The following is a 14250-nucleotide window of genomic DNA, read 5'->3' as shown; positions in this document are numbered from 1 at the left end:
AAAAATCTGGCAAAAAGTTGAGCAGGAAACTTCTGGGCCAAGAGTGTTATCCCCCCACCCCGCCGCGGGGCCAAACCTCTGGATTTGTCCCCTCCCTCCAGCTGACTTATCGGACCATCGATTATTTGCTGTTTATTCAGGGGGATTTCAGCGACGTCCCGCTGTGAGACCGTGAGGTCCCTCCCGGTGGCTCCGGGCTCTGGGGCTGGGGCTGCTCCGCCGAGCGATGCTCGCTGTGCGCCGGGGGCGCGGTGGGATGGGGGAGCTCTGCCCCCCTCAGCCCCCTCCGCCGCACCCCGGCTTTCTTCTGGGACCTTCTGCCCCTGCACCCCACCGGGGACAGAGAGATGGGAACGCTCTGTGGGCACCCCACGGAAGGGAGAACAGAGGGACTGGCGCCCCAGAGGGGATGCAGAGGGATGGGGGACCTGCAGGGGACACCCCACGCTGGGGACAAGGGGTGGAGCGCATGCAGGGAGTGAATGGACCGAGAGATGTGCACCCCACAGAGGACAGACGGATGAGGAACGTTCTGGGGGTGTGGATGCACACGGGGGTGTCACCCCTCGGGGAACAGCGGGCAGGGAGGAGGCACAGTCGGGTGACACCCCAGAGACAGGATGGTGACATCCCACTGGGGACCGCTGGGGATTAGGGGGGGCACACTGAGGTGGAGGGGACGCGGGTGAGGGGAACATGATGCTGGCACCCATGGGGTGTTTGGGGGACACGGGGTGCACAGTGGGGTGAAACCTGTGGGGGACAGGTGGGACACGGAGGGGGTACGAACAGGATGGCATCCGTGGAGGTGGATGGGACACGGGGGACACGCTCCAATCCCATCCGTGTGTGACACGAGGGCTTGGGACACCACGGTGACACTCGGGGGGAGGCGGGGGGAGGCAGCTGGGACACGGTGGGTGACACACCACAGTGACACCCGTGTGGGATGTACAGCCCACGGACGGCACGGCACAGTGACACCCGTGAGGGCATCCGGGACACGAGGGGACACGCCGTGGCGACACCCATGGGGGCAGCGGGGACACGGGCGCGGGCGGGCACACCGCGGCTACACCCGTGACGGGGGGGTAGATGAGACGTGGGGGTCACGGCGGGATAAACCCCGTGGGGGGTGGGCGGGACGCGAGGGTCACACTCCGTCCCCACGCGCGGGGCCGGCTGTCGCACGTCTCGGCGGGACGACACCCGTGGGGGCGGCAGGCCCGGGGATGGGTGTCGCCGCCCGGCGCTGGGGGTCGGGCGAGCCGGGGCGGGGGGGGGGTGGCCGTGCGGGCGGCGCGCGCGCGGGGCGGCGGGGGGCGCGCGCGGCGTGTCGCGGCGTGTCGCGGCGCGTCGCGGTGTCCGGCGGCGCGGGGCGCTCGGCCCGGTCCGGTCCGGGTTTTGCCGGCAGCCGCGGGCAGCGGCGGCGGCGGCGGCAGCGCCGTGCAGCGCGGAGCGGGGGCTGCGCACTCCCAGAGCGAGCGGCGATGTGGAGGTGGGTGTGCGGCGGCGGCGAGGCACCGAGCCCGCCTCGGCTACCCGGCCCCGGCCCCGGCCCCGGCCCCGGCCCCGGGCAGGTGCTGACCTCCCCTCCCTACCCCGCTCCCTTCCCCTCCCGCCCCCCTTCCCGGCGCCCGGGCAGCCCCCGCCGCTCCCGGCAGCGCTGCCCGCAGCGCGGCGGCTCCCGGACCGCCGGTCGGTGCCGGCCCCCGGGGCGCTCCGGCGGTGGAGTTGGGGTGGGGGGTGTCGGGGGGCTGTCGGAGAAAGGGGAGCTGGCGGAGAAGAAAAAGTTTGGCGGGGGAATCCGCGGCTCGCCCCGCTGCCCGGCGCCGTGCCCGGGCTGCCCGCGGCGGCGGCGGGGCCGGAGCTGGCCGCCTGCCCGCCTGCCCGCGTCGGGCCCGGCCGGTGCTGCCTGCGCGGCGCCCGAGCGGCCCCGCCGCTTCCCGGGGATGGGAGGGGAGGGGGGCAACGTCGGGGTAACGAGCAAAGTTTTTCTCGGTGCGAGCGAACCCCGCCGCCGGTACCCGCAGCCCGGCGGGGATGCGCCGGGAGCCGTGGGGAGGGATGGAGCGAGCCCCCCGCGTCTCCCCCCGCCGCCCCGGACCGCCGCGGCAGCGCCCGGTGGTTTCCCGGGTGACAATGGTGGCGGCGGGGCCGGGGGGCGGCGGGGGCGGCGGCGCCGGGGGGAGGCGGTGGGCAGCGGGGCCGGCGGTGCCACCCGCGGCGGGGCTCGCGTGGGGGGCGCGGGGGAACCCCCACCCTGCGCCGGTGTCCGCGCGTGGGTCGCTGCCGCCTCGCCGGGGTGCGCCGGGCTCCCGCGGCACTTCGGCTCCGCCACCGGTGCCCGGGCGCGGGTGGCCGCGGGAGCGGCGCCGCTCGCCATCGCCCAGCCATGTGCGACAACTCGCCCAACTTTATCATCCCCCCGTTCCCAGCGAGCCCCCCCCGCCCCGCTCCGCCGTCAGACGGGATTCCCAAGCCCCCCGCTCCCCCCAGCGCGGCGGGGAGGGTGCCCCACGCGCCCCGACACCATCGAGCCGCCGCGATCGCGCCGTGGAACGTCCCTCGTTCGCTCCGCCGTGGGTGCCACCGGCCCCAAAACCGCCGTGGAGGCTGTGGATTGTACCCGAATTCGGGAATTACGGCCTCAAACTCCGCCGAACCGCGGCCCCATGCGCCCCACGGAGGTGTGGGGCGGTTTGTTGCTGGTGGTGGGTTTTTTCCTTTTATTTTAATTTTATTATTCCTATTTTTTTTTCCTCCGCATCCCGCAGCCGGCAGCGTCCTTCCTGCGGGGCCGGGGCTGCTTCGGGTCGGGTTATTCTTTGCCGGGATGATTGATTGGGGAGAGGAGGATGGGGGGGTGGCATGGGGGGTTAGGGGGTGGGATGGGCACGGGGGGGGGACATCCCACGCACAAACAAAGCTGCGCACACATCCTGCGGTAACGGCCCCGCGTGTGCGCTGACCCGGCCGGGCAACCTTCACCCCCCGCCGCTCCGTGCCGGGGGGGCCGGGGAACGATGAGGGATGCCGTGCTGTGGGAGGGCGGGTGAGGCCGGCTTGGGGGGGCCTGGGGGGATGCCCATCCCGGCTACCTGGGGCGCGGAGCCGGGGCCGGCGGAAGTTTTGTTTCTCTGGAAACGGGCCCTGCTGTGTCAGCGGCCCCTTTGTGCCGCTTTGTCCGCGCCCCCCGGCCCCCAGCCCGGCGGCGGGGCCGCACCTGGGGCTGCGGGGGGACGGGGACCCCTCCGGCCTCCCGGCCCCCGGCGTCCCCGGCCCCCGCTGCTGCCCGCGGGCTGCGCTGCATCCTCCGGCGGGGCCGGGGCGAGGGGGGTCGGACGGGAAGGGGGGGGGGGGGGGGTGACTCTCCCCGAGGTCCCGCTCAGCGGGAGCGCTGGTAGGCATGGAAACCTCGCTCCGTCCCTCCGTCTGTCCGTCCGTCCTTCGCTTTGGGGAAACGGCTCCTCCAGCGGCCCCCGCGGGGCCGCCGCGGCGCATCACCGTCGGTGGCGGTGTCACCCCAAGTGTCCCCGCGCGGGGTACCCCGGAGATGCCCCCGGAGATGCCGCCGGCGCTGCGCCCCCCTCCCCGGTGCCGGTACCGGCGTCGCCCCGTCGCGCTGGCAGATGTCGCGCCCTGACCTCGGGGACGCCGCCTGGGGGGGGCTGTGGGAGGGATGTGGGGGGGTGACACGGTGACGGGACGATGGGGACGGGGACGCGCCGGCGTGTGACAACAAAAGCAAAGTAACAAAGGACCCGCCGGTGCCGCTCAGAAGTTGGTCCCGGCGCCGTTCGGGGCTCGGTGGCCCCGGGGGCAGGGTGGGGGGGCTGCGTGCCTGGCGGGATGTGCAGGCAGGGGGTGGGGGGGTTGTGCCGGGCGCCACGAATGTCCCCGTGTCCTCCCCCCGCCTCGGTGGGAAGAGGCAGGAGCCGGCCGGGGCGTCCTTGACATGGATTTTGTGGCGGGGATGCGGGCAGCCGGCGCCGCGCTGCCAGGCACTGCCCGCACCTCCCGCGCTCCTGCCTCTGCTCCTGCCCCTGACACAGCGAGCAGCTCTGCGTGCTACACCCCAGAATTCAGCCTGCCCCTCCTCTTCCTCCTCTGCGGCAGAGGTCTGTGCCATAGGAGGTGCTGTGGAAGTGTGGGGGGTGTTTTGGGGATCCCCGACCCTGGGGGTCCCTCATCCACCGGCATCCTCTGGTGTCACCAGCACCTTTCCAGGCAGGTGGCAGCAGTACAGGTGCTGCTTGTCTGTGCTCTGGGATGCTGCAGGGTTTGGGGGTGACATCCTCTCCCCAAAACTGCCCCCTCTGAGCAATCTCCTGTGTGGGGCACTGGGGCCATGGCCAGATCCAGGGTGCTTGGCCCTGGCAGCCAGCCCCTGGCACCTCCTGGTGGGCCCATGCAAGGCTTGGCCGAGGTTGGATCCAGCCCCAGCTGGTCCTGGACCCTCCACCTCCCCCAGCAGGGACATTCCCCTGGGTGGCCACAGCGATGCCACCGTTCTCCTGCCTCCCTGTTTTGTTTTCCCAAATCCTGGCTGTAGGAACAACCTCTTGATTAAGTGTATTAATAGTTAAACTTTCAGCTCATAGCTTAAACTCACCAGACCACGAAAAGCTCCCTCCTTTACTCATGCTCTGGTGCTCAACTAAAATATTGCACTCAAAAGGCTTGTTTCTTTTTTTTTCTTCTCCTTCCCCCTTCCTTTTCCCCTGACTCAGCTTTGACTCCTGGGAGCATGGGGGGTCTTGTGGGACTCCCAGTTGTCACTGCTGCTCCTTGCAGCCACCTCCCTGCACAGAGCCCAGGCATGGAGCATGGGTGTCCCCAAGGTGATTGGTGCTCTTGAAACTCCTCCAGGTTGGGGAGCAGGATGCGAGCCACTGCCCCAGGTAGAGGCTGGCCCTCCCTGCAGTTTGGGACAGGAGAACGCATGGGCTGTGGTGGCTTGGGAAAGGATGGAGACGCTGGCAGGGGATGGTGTGTGGCATTGGCTGTTTTCCTGCCAGGCAGGTGATGGGGAAAGAGGAAGGTGGGAGGTTCAGCCATGCCCAGTGCAAGATCTTGCACCTGTGTGGGGACAGCCCCAGCCCCAGCACAGCTGGGGGAATGGATGGGCTGGGAGCAGCCCTGCAGAAAACGGCTGGGGGTGCTGGTGGGTGACACACGGGACACGAGCCAGCACCGTGCACTGGCAGCCCAGAAAGGCGAGCGTGTCCTGGGCTGCACCACAGGCAGCACGGTGAGCAGGGGGTGCTCCCTCTCCTCTGTTCTGTGTGGGACTGCCCTGGGGCACCACATCCAGCTGTGGTGTCCCCAGCACACAACAGATGTGGGGCCTTTGGAGCAAATCCAGAGGAGGCCACGGAGATGGTCCAAGGGCTGGAGCCCCTCTGCTCTGGAGACAGCCTGGGGATGTTCAGCCTGGAGTAGAGAAAGCTACAGGGAGATCTTAAAGCTCCTTCCAGTGCTCAGATGAGTTTCAAGAGAGCTGGAGAGGGACTTTGGACAAGGGCCTGGAGTAGCAGACAAGGGGTGAGAGTTTTAAACTGTAACAGGTTGGGGTTAACTTGTACATGGGGAAGAAATGTTTTACACTGAGGGTGGGCAGGCCCTGGCACGGGTGCCCAGAGAAGCTGTGGCTGCCCCATCCCTGGAAGTGTTCGAAGCCAGGATGGACAGGGCTCGCAACAACGTGGGACAGTGGAAGGTGTCCCTGCCATGGCAGGGGGGTGAAAAGAGAGGAGCTTTAAGGTCACTTCCAACCTAAGCCATTCTGGGATTTGGTGCAGGGAGCAGTGGTGTGGGAGGGGCAGGAGGGAAGAAGCATGTGGGCAGAGGAGGAACCACCCCCAAAGGTGGCCAGTGGGAAATCCCAGGAGGCAATGTGAGTTTGCTGCTGCTCAGCAGTGGCTCTGCCGTGGGGATCAGCTCTGCAGCTGCCTTTGCCTTCAGCAGAGGGACACGTCCTGGTGGGGAGGCTGCACTTGTCATCCTGGGGAGCCCACTGGGGAGCGTCAGGACATGTGGGTGAGGAGCAGCCTGCATCCCTACCCATGTCCTGTATGCCTTGGGACACCCATGCGGCTGGAGCCCCAGGAGAACTCCAGGGACAGCAGGCAGCAGAACGGTGTGACCCCAGGGAGTGGCTGAGGGTGACCTGTGGGTCCCTTTGCCTTTGGGAAAGTCCTAAGGGCATGTTTACCCTGGCCTCGGGCTCTCAGGCACCTGACATCCACACTCAAAAAGCTTTGGGGTCTGTCAACATCTCAGTGCTGGTGATGTGCCCACCCCACAGTCTCTCCTTTTGGGGTGCTGGAGTGCTGGTCCCTGATATCTTCAGAGTGATTTCATCCCTCCTTGTCTTTTCCCAAGGCTTGCAAGCAGGTGGAGTGTGTTGATGGTCCGAGATGACAGCCTGTGCTGCACGTGGGTGACAGCCTGTGATTATGTGGATAAAAGGATTTTTGAGGTCAGAAGGTTTTCCAGTGGCTGCCTTGGTGTCCCTGCTTCCCACCATCCATGGTTATGGCATGGATGGGACTGGGCTAATGGCTCCCGGGCTGTGGGCTTGCCTTGGGATGTGTGGGTCTGCCTCGATGTCCTTGTCCTGCAACAGTGTCCTGGAACAGTGCCACTTGTACCAGAGCATCCTCCATCGCCTGAGCTGGGACATCCTTTGTGCTGGGAAGATGAGGATGAGGATGCATCCCCTCCCCACAGTGACAATGACAGTGTGTTGGCCTGGGCATGGGAGGATCTGTGTCAGCTGTGACCCTGGAAGCGGTGGCAAAGAATGAAAAAAGAAAAGCTGTTTTCTGATTTTCCAAGCAGGATGTGCTTTTCCATCTCCACCCTCCCAGCCCTGAGAGGTGGGAGCTGGAAAGGGCTCGGGTTACCGGGCTGTGTGACAGCCCTGTGGTGTTTCATTGGGGACACTGGGTGATGGGTGGGACCTGCCCACGGGGTGAGATTGCCCTATCATTTCTGGGTCACTTCTGAGATGGGCTTCATCCCCAGGGTCTGATTGTCACCTGGTGGTGGCAGGGCTGGAAGCGGTGCTGTCCTGGCCTCGTGAGTGACTCCAGTGGGTTCTGGTGGCAGCTGCCACCCATGGTACCCTCGGCTGCCCCTGGCATACGTTTGCTGAGCACGTGCTGAGCTCCTGGGTATGGTGCCTGCTGGAATGGGGACTGGGTTTGTGCTCAAGTGTGATGAGATTGGGCACGTTCGCCTCTGGCCTGCTCCGGTGCTGCTGTCCCTGGTCACCTCCTGGTCTGTGGGTGGCTGACTGTGGTCGGAAGCAGCCTTTGTTTGGCAGATGTTTTGGTTTTGCCTCTGCAAATTTGCCTTGAGTCCAAGCCAGTGCTCCAGCTTTCTGTAGGGATAGCTGGGCAATATCTGTCTCCCACAGTCTTCTGTGTGGAGTTGTCCGTGCCCAACCAAGCGATGCAGCTCCATCCACTCAGCCTCCGGCTTCTCTCTTGGTGTCCCCAAGGGTCTTGGTGTCATTGGTTCTCACTTCTCTTTGCTAGCACTTGCCCTTGTGGTCTTTGTGCCTCTTTCTCTTCCTCAGAGATGGGATTTTGGGGTCCACATCCAAGCACAGTGTCTCATTTGAACATCCTGAAAGCTGAGACGTTCTCAATTGACCATCCCAGCCCTGAGGGGTCCCAAGTGTTCTCAGATCCAGGCGCTCTTAGCCTGTAAGAGCTCTTGTTCCTCTGCACCCACTTGCTGCTCAGAGGCAGCTTCCTGCTCTCCTGCCACTCCTGGACCTGGAGCAGGGCCAGGGAGGACCATTCCTGCCCAAGCAGATTTGGTGCCTTGGGGAGGGCGGGTGAGCTGTGCCCGCAGATGATGCTTGGAGGCTTTGTGGGATCTTGCTCCTTCTATAGACTCCTAGAACAGTTCGGGCAGGAAGGGACCTTAAAGGTCATCTAGTTACAACCCCTGCCATGGCACGGACACCTTCCACTAGCCCAGGGTGCTCCAAGCCCCATCCTCCCTGGCCTTGAGCACTTCCAGGGATGGGGCAGCAACGGCTTCTCTGGGCACCCTGTGCCAGGGCCTCCCCACCCTCCCAGGGAAGAATTCTTCCTAATATCCAATCCCAAACTTTACTCTTTCAGTTTAAAACCCTCACCCCTTGTCCTATCATGACAGACCCTGGTGAAAAGTCTCTCTCTGACTTTCCTGTAAGCCCCTGTGAAATGCTGAAAGGTTTTCCAGCAAGTTCAGGCCTCACCTGGGCCATGGGGAGGTGGCAGTGGCTGGTGGCCAGGACATGGCAGCACGTTAGGTTACCCTTCCCCACCTTTCCCTTCTGCATCTGCCGGGATCCCAGCAGGGAGGCAGCTCCCACCCCTGTCCCTGCCGGGGTGCCCGTGGCACTCTCTGCCCGTGTCCCGCTGCCAGCCGGGGACTTTGCCCCAGTTCCGCGGCCGGCCGGGATCGCTGCCGGGAGCCGGGAGCGCTCCTCTTGCCCTCTGCTTTACCTTCTGCGTCTCACTAATCTGATGACCGGAGGTATGCGAAGCATTTCAAATATGGCCTCGTTAGCTGGCTCCGGACAGAGCACGCAAGAGCCGTTTCTTCACACTCCTATTGCAGCCGGCTCCCTCCCTCCTCCCACGGCATCCCGCTGCTGTTTGCCCGTTCCGGCTGGGATCGGCACGGCCGGCTGAGCCCATCCTGCCTGGCTGGGCAGCGAGTGTGTCCTGCTGGCCAGGGGGTGGGCGTGGGGCTCTTAAACAATTTGGGAGCATCACTGGGTTCGCGGGCACGGGGTGAGCATGTGCCGGGGATTGGGGTGTCCCCTCTGCCCCCGCCCTTGGTGGGTGACCAATCCTGCCACAGTGGACTCGGTCTCCTCCAGGACCTGGAGGGGACCCCACGGCACAGTGACAGTGGTCGTGGGGAGTCTCAGGGAATCTGAAAGGCATCACGGTGGGGGATGTGGGATGGGAGGTACTGGCTGGGCACTGAACTGTGAGTGCCAGGCTGGGCTGTCCCTCCCCACCTTTCCCTCCTGCACCCATGGGAAGTACCCAGTGTAGGGAGTGAGCCTGGAGGGGTGCAGTGGGAGTATGGGTGAAGGGGAAGGGGGAACCTGGTATCCCCATGGCATGGGTGCTGTCCAAGGGGACTGCAGCCATCTGTGTCTGGCTCTCCAGCGTGATCCTTGCAGGAGTGCCATGGCACTCACCTCGGGGTCCCATGCCCTGGGCTGGCACAAGGCGCTGCCTGCTGGAAGGGGCTCCACTGTCACCCGTGCTGCTAGGCTCCTGCCAGCACTGCTGGGGACCCTCCACTCTCGATGTCCCTAGTGTCCCCTGCCTCACCACGGTGACAGCACGAGCCTGGCGCCGTCTCCCCATTGCGCTATTTAAAGCTGGGGCTGGGGGGAAAAAATACCCGTGGAGGATGAAGATGATGATGGTGGCTCTGGGCGCTCTTGGGGACAGCTGGCCCCGCATCGGCGTCCCCGGGGAGGGGATGCCACGGCCTGGCACAGCCGGGCGCAGGGCTGGGAGCTGGACGCCAGGCGTTTGCGCTTTAATGCATCAGGACAGCTTGCAAATTCCAGGCTGGCGCGGCGAGGTGCCGGCCGCGGCGGAGCGTGCGCGGTGTCGCGGCGGGGGCCGCGCTGCCATCCCCGGTTAGCTCGGCCAGCGCCGCGGGGCGCGACACCCGCGGGGGGCTCGGGGCTGGCCAGGGCTGCTGGCAGCCCCCGCCTCCCAGCCAGCCGCGGCAGAGCTGGGGGCAGCCCCGGGGGGAGCGGGACACAGCGGCAGGTCGGTGTGGAAAGGGCAGATCTGTAGGGATCTGGGTCTGCCCTATCTGCAGGCACCTCTGTCCCCTCTGTCCCTCTCCGGTCTGCTAGACCCTTGTCCCCCCCATCTGCAAGGATCTCTGGTCTCTCCTTCCACAGGGACCTCGCTCCTCTGTCCCTCTCAATCTGCCAGGGCTCCTGTCCCCTCCTTCTGCAGGGAACCCTGTCACAGTTGTCCCCTCCTCATGTGCAAAGCCCCCATCCCCCTTTTACAGAGCCTCCTGTCTCTTCATCAGTAGGGACCCCTGTTCCCACTCCTTTAGGGACTCCTGTGCCCCCATCTCATAGCCCCATGTTCCCTCCTGTCTCCAGGCACCCCTGTCCCCCTGTTCTGCTGAGAACCCTGTCCCTCCATCTTCAAAGCTCCGTGTCCCCTCATCTGCAGATCCCGGTTGCCCCTCTCCACAGAGCCTCCCGTGCACAAAGCCCCCTGCTCTCCCTGCCTCCCTCTGCAGAGCCCCGTGTCCCCCCATCCACAGGGATCCCAGAACCCCACATCCATAGGAACTCTTGTCCCCACGTCTGCAGGTCCGGGGTGGTTCCCAGTCCTGCCCCCGGGGGTGACCTGGAGGTCGTTCAGAGCCAGCTAGTGCCACCTGAGCCCCCGGGAGAGAAGGGGTGACCTTTCATCTCTACACACGGGTAAACTGAGGCAGGGAATGGCATGGAATCCTCTCTAAGAAGTGGTTTTCCATCCTCTCCCTGAGTATTTCCCCCAAATCTGAGCCTGTCTGTGGAGCAAAGACGCCCCCAGGCTTTGCCCCTATCTCCCCACCACCGTGTGATCTCGCTCCCCCTGTCCTCAGATTCCTTAAATAAAAAAAAGCCTTTAAAAACATGTATTGCCACCTCGTTGGGAAAAATTGGAGTCACCTGGAGCGCTAATCCCGAGGCACCCTGGGGCTATGGGTGCTCCCTGGACTGGCTCCCGCGGGGCTGGGGGAGGAGGGGGCCCTTTGCTTTGCGAAGGCGTTGGGGGATTAGTGGGAGGATTGGTAAATCTGACCCCAGGTAAAGATTAAGACCCAAAAAAAAAAAAAAAAAAAAGGAAAATCGTTGTGTTTTTTCCCCGTGCCTGATGCACCGTGAAGATTAAACTGGGATGAGTCTGTGCAGCAGCCGGTTCGATTAGGGGTGGGGGACAGCAGGGAGGGATGTGAGATGGGGCAGGCATGGGGCTGTGTCTGGGGCTCTGGAGGTGCCAAAGCTGGGGGAAAGGGGAAGCTGGGGGATTGGGGAGCTGGGGCCACTCCTGGGGTGGTCTCCAGGCTCCAGGTTGGTGCTCTGGGAGACAGCCACATCCATAACCAGTGCCAGCCTGATCCTGGGAATAGCTGGCACTGGGCTGTGTGGGGGTGGCTTCAGCAGCTCATCCCCATGGACAGGGCTGGAAAGCCCCCTGGCAGTGGGGAGTACATCCCCACAGCCAGCAGCCACCTCCATGAGAGACTGGATGTGCTCTCATCCCACCCAAGGTCCCCGGTCTGCATGCCACAAACCATCCCACCATGCAGCCACCCCCCAGGACAGCCAGGGACCTGGTGCCTGATACTGCTTACCTTTGGCCAGGACCCCCACCCTCCATGGCTCTGGGGCCGGGGAGGCTCCCAGCAGAGCTCTGGGAATCCTGTCTATCCTATCCCACTGGTGGTGCTCCCCTGGGAAATGGTGGGAAAGGGGTCAGGGGGCTCCCCTCCAGAACACAGAGTGAGGGACAGGTCCCTTCTCACAGCCAGGGTGTTGGGGAGGGATGGCTTCCCTGACACGGTGCTCCTGCGTCCTTTTGCTGATGAAGGGGCAAAGGAATTTGGGAAAACCCCTCAGGGCTGCCTGGCCATTCTGAGGGACAATGTGACCAGGAGGTGTACTGGGAGGAAACTGGAGTGGCTGTCCCTGGGGGGGACCATGGAGTGGTTGACTTTTCCTTTGGGATAAGGCTTTTTGGGGGCTGAGCACTGGCTTGGGGGTCAAGCAGCATTTTGGGGTGTTGAGCACTAGGTCGAGGGGCTGAGCACCATTTTGTGGAGCTGGCAACTGGTTTGGTGGTGAAGCATTGTTCTGGCCTTGGGGTCAAGCACTGATTTGGGGGTTTGGTGTTTTGGGAGGCTGACACCAGCATGAGTCAAACAGCATTTTAGGAGACTGAACCTGCTTGAGGCTGAAGCACTGTTTTGGGGCCTGAGCTCCAGTTTGGGGTCTGGGCAGCAGCTCAGTGGCTGGTTCAGGGGCTGAGCACTGTCTTGGGGGTCAGGCACTGTTTGGGAGGGCTGAGAACCATCTCAGGGGTCAGACACCTGTCTGGGGTGTTCAGCACCCACTCAGGGGTTCAGTGCTGACTTGGGGGATGGGCCCTGGCTTGAGAGTTGAGCACTCTCTGTTTTGGGAAGCTGGGAGCTGGTTTGGCCACCAAGCACCAGTTTGGGTGGCTGAGCACCATTTCAGAGGGCTGAGCACTGGCTCAGAGGTTGAGCAGTGGTTTGGGGGCTGGTTTAAGTGCTGCTCTAGGGCTGAGCCCCAGTTTGAAGGGCTGGGTCCTACCTGAGAGGGCTGGGGGGCACCCCAGTGAGGGTGTGATCCTGTCTCATGTCCCATACTGGGGTGTGGCAGTGCCAGGGCAGGGGGTTGTTCCTGCTCTGCGTTTGCTCCCTGTCCTCAGCACAGTGTGGGGACAGGGATCCTGCCTGTCCCCAGACAGGGACAATCATCCCCCCTCTGGATGGGGAATATCAGAAAAAGCTGGCTTTAGGTCCCCTTGCTGTGCCAAGTGTGTGGGCTCATCCCAGCCCTCCCGCGCCTCAGTTTCCCTCCTGCAGTAGAAGCAGAGCTTCCCCCTTCCTCCTCAGTGGTCTCCCTGCTGCCTCCTGCCCAGAGTGTTCCAGCTGCTCTCCCACTGGGCTGCCACGGGCATCCCTGCCCAGACAGGTGGGGAGGGAAGGGTCATCTCATCCCCACGCCAGGGGATGGGTGCTGCTCCCCTGGGTAATGCTGGGCTACCAGGAGAATCCCTGAGTGTTCCCTGGGAACTCAGGTGTGCTGGGTGTCCTGGTAAACCCTCACACAGCGAGCTCTATGCGGGAGCCCTCCCAAAGGAATTGAATCTCCCTGCCTGGAGCAGGGTGATCCTCAAGCTGGCACCAGTTTGTGGGGAAGGGCGTGGGTGGGTGCAGGGGCACTGTCCCCTGCCAGCTGAGCTGCTGCCAGGGCAGTGGGGAGAACCAGGGTCCCCTTCCCAGGGATCTCCAGGTCTGGGGAGGTGAGGAGGAGCCCAGGATGTCTCCATCCATGGGGCAAGGAGGGCATGAGCCCACCCTGTGCTTTGTAGGTCACCTTGAACCCTGCTGGCCCCCGGCCTGGGGACCCACATGACACCTGCCATGCCTGGGCCAGCAGCAGCTGCAGCATCCCCTCTGCCCCAGCCAGGGTGACAGGATGGGACAGGGCTTTTTCCTGGCCTCCCAGCCGTGCTGTGTCCCGGGGTTTATTCCTTGTGCCAGCACCTCCCCTGGAAGCACCCTTGGGCTCCTTTCTTCCTGGGGGTGCAGCTCTCCCCCTCCTCAGATGCTCCTCTCCTCCTGAGGGGTGGGGGACAGATCCAGACCGGGAGGAGGATGCCTGTGGCTCCGTGCCCAGGGTCTGCATCACCCCACCAGGGTCATGCCAGTGCCATGGCCACACAGGTCTCCCAGAATGTGCTGCTCCTGGGAGCTGGTCAGCGTGTGCTGATGGCAGAAGGTCTCCTCATAGCAGAGGGATGCCACTGGGGACACTGGTCTCTCCAAGTGCCATCCCCTGGCCTCAGTGCCTGTAGCGGGAGCAGCTCCTGGGTCCCTCGGGAGCAGATGCACCACACCCAGCCTTACTGCCCCTGAGCACCCCCCATCATTTACTGGGTGGAAATAAGGAGAAACTTGGAAATTCAGGGTTGGAGGAAGGCCTGGGGGTGCTGGGGGGTGGGAAGGGACCGAGTGCCCCAGGCCAGGATGACGTATCCTGGGTGATGCCGGGATGCTGAGAGCATCCCTCTGAGTATTCCCCCGGGAATGCGGCCATAGGTGTGCGCCGGGGGCAAGACACAAACCCTCTGAGCCCTCAAGGCTGGGACTGCCACAAACTCATCTCAAGGGTGAAAATAGCAGTGGGACGAGCAGGGTGCTCGGCCACATCCCTGCCCCGCTTTGCTTCAGCCACATCCTGGCAGGGGCGGGGGATGCCTGGCTGCGGAGGGACCCTCCGGTGGGCTGGGAGCCGGGGGGGCCGTGTCGTGTCGGAAATCACGTGCCTCTGGGGCTCGGGGCTTTACGGGAAGCGAGGGTGGAGGCGAGGGGCAGCTCCCACCCCCCCGGGATGGCTTGGCCGGGGCTCAGCTCGGGATCGGGCCCCAAAAGCAGCTGCCCCGTGGGGGC

General features: G+C 64.3%; 1 protein-coding gene across 2 annotated transcripts in view; it reads left to right on the top strand.

Moving 5' to 3' along the window:
* The first annotated feature begins 1386 nt into the window (after positions 1-1386).
* CXXC5 (CXXC finger protein 5) overlaps positions 1387-14250 on the top strand; it is a 36107-nt gene continuing 23243 nt past the window's right edge. The window contains exon 1 of one of the 2 annotated variants that reach the window (XM_038150256.1): positions 1387-1498. The gene's annotated coding sequence lies outside the window, so the exon portion shown is untranslated. Of the gene's footprint in view, positions 1499-2582; positions 2715-14250 lie in introns of those variants that run through there. The other variant, XM_038150259.1, reaches the window with a different exon arrangement.

This window comes from Motacilla alba, chromosome 13, assembly GCF_015832195.1.
Source record: "Motacilla alba alba isolate MOTALB_02 chromosome 13, Motacilla_alba_V1.0_pri, whole genome shotgun sequence".
In the NCBI taxonomy this organism is placed as follows: domain Eukaryota; kingdom Metazoa; phylum Chordata; class Aves; order Passeriformes; family Motacillidae; genus Motacilla; species Motacilla alba.
Note: the sequence above shows the minus strand (reverse complement) of the source record. Positions and strands in the feature narration are given on the sequence as shown.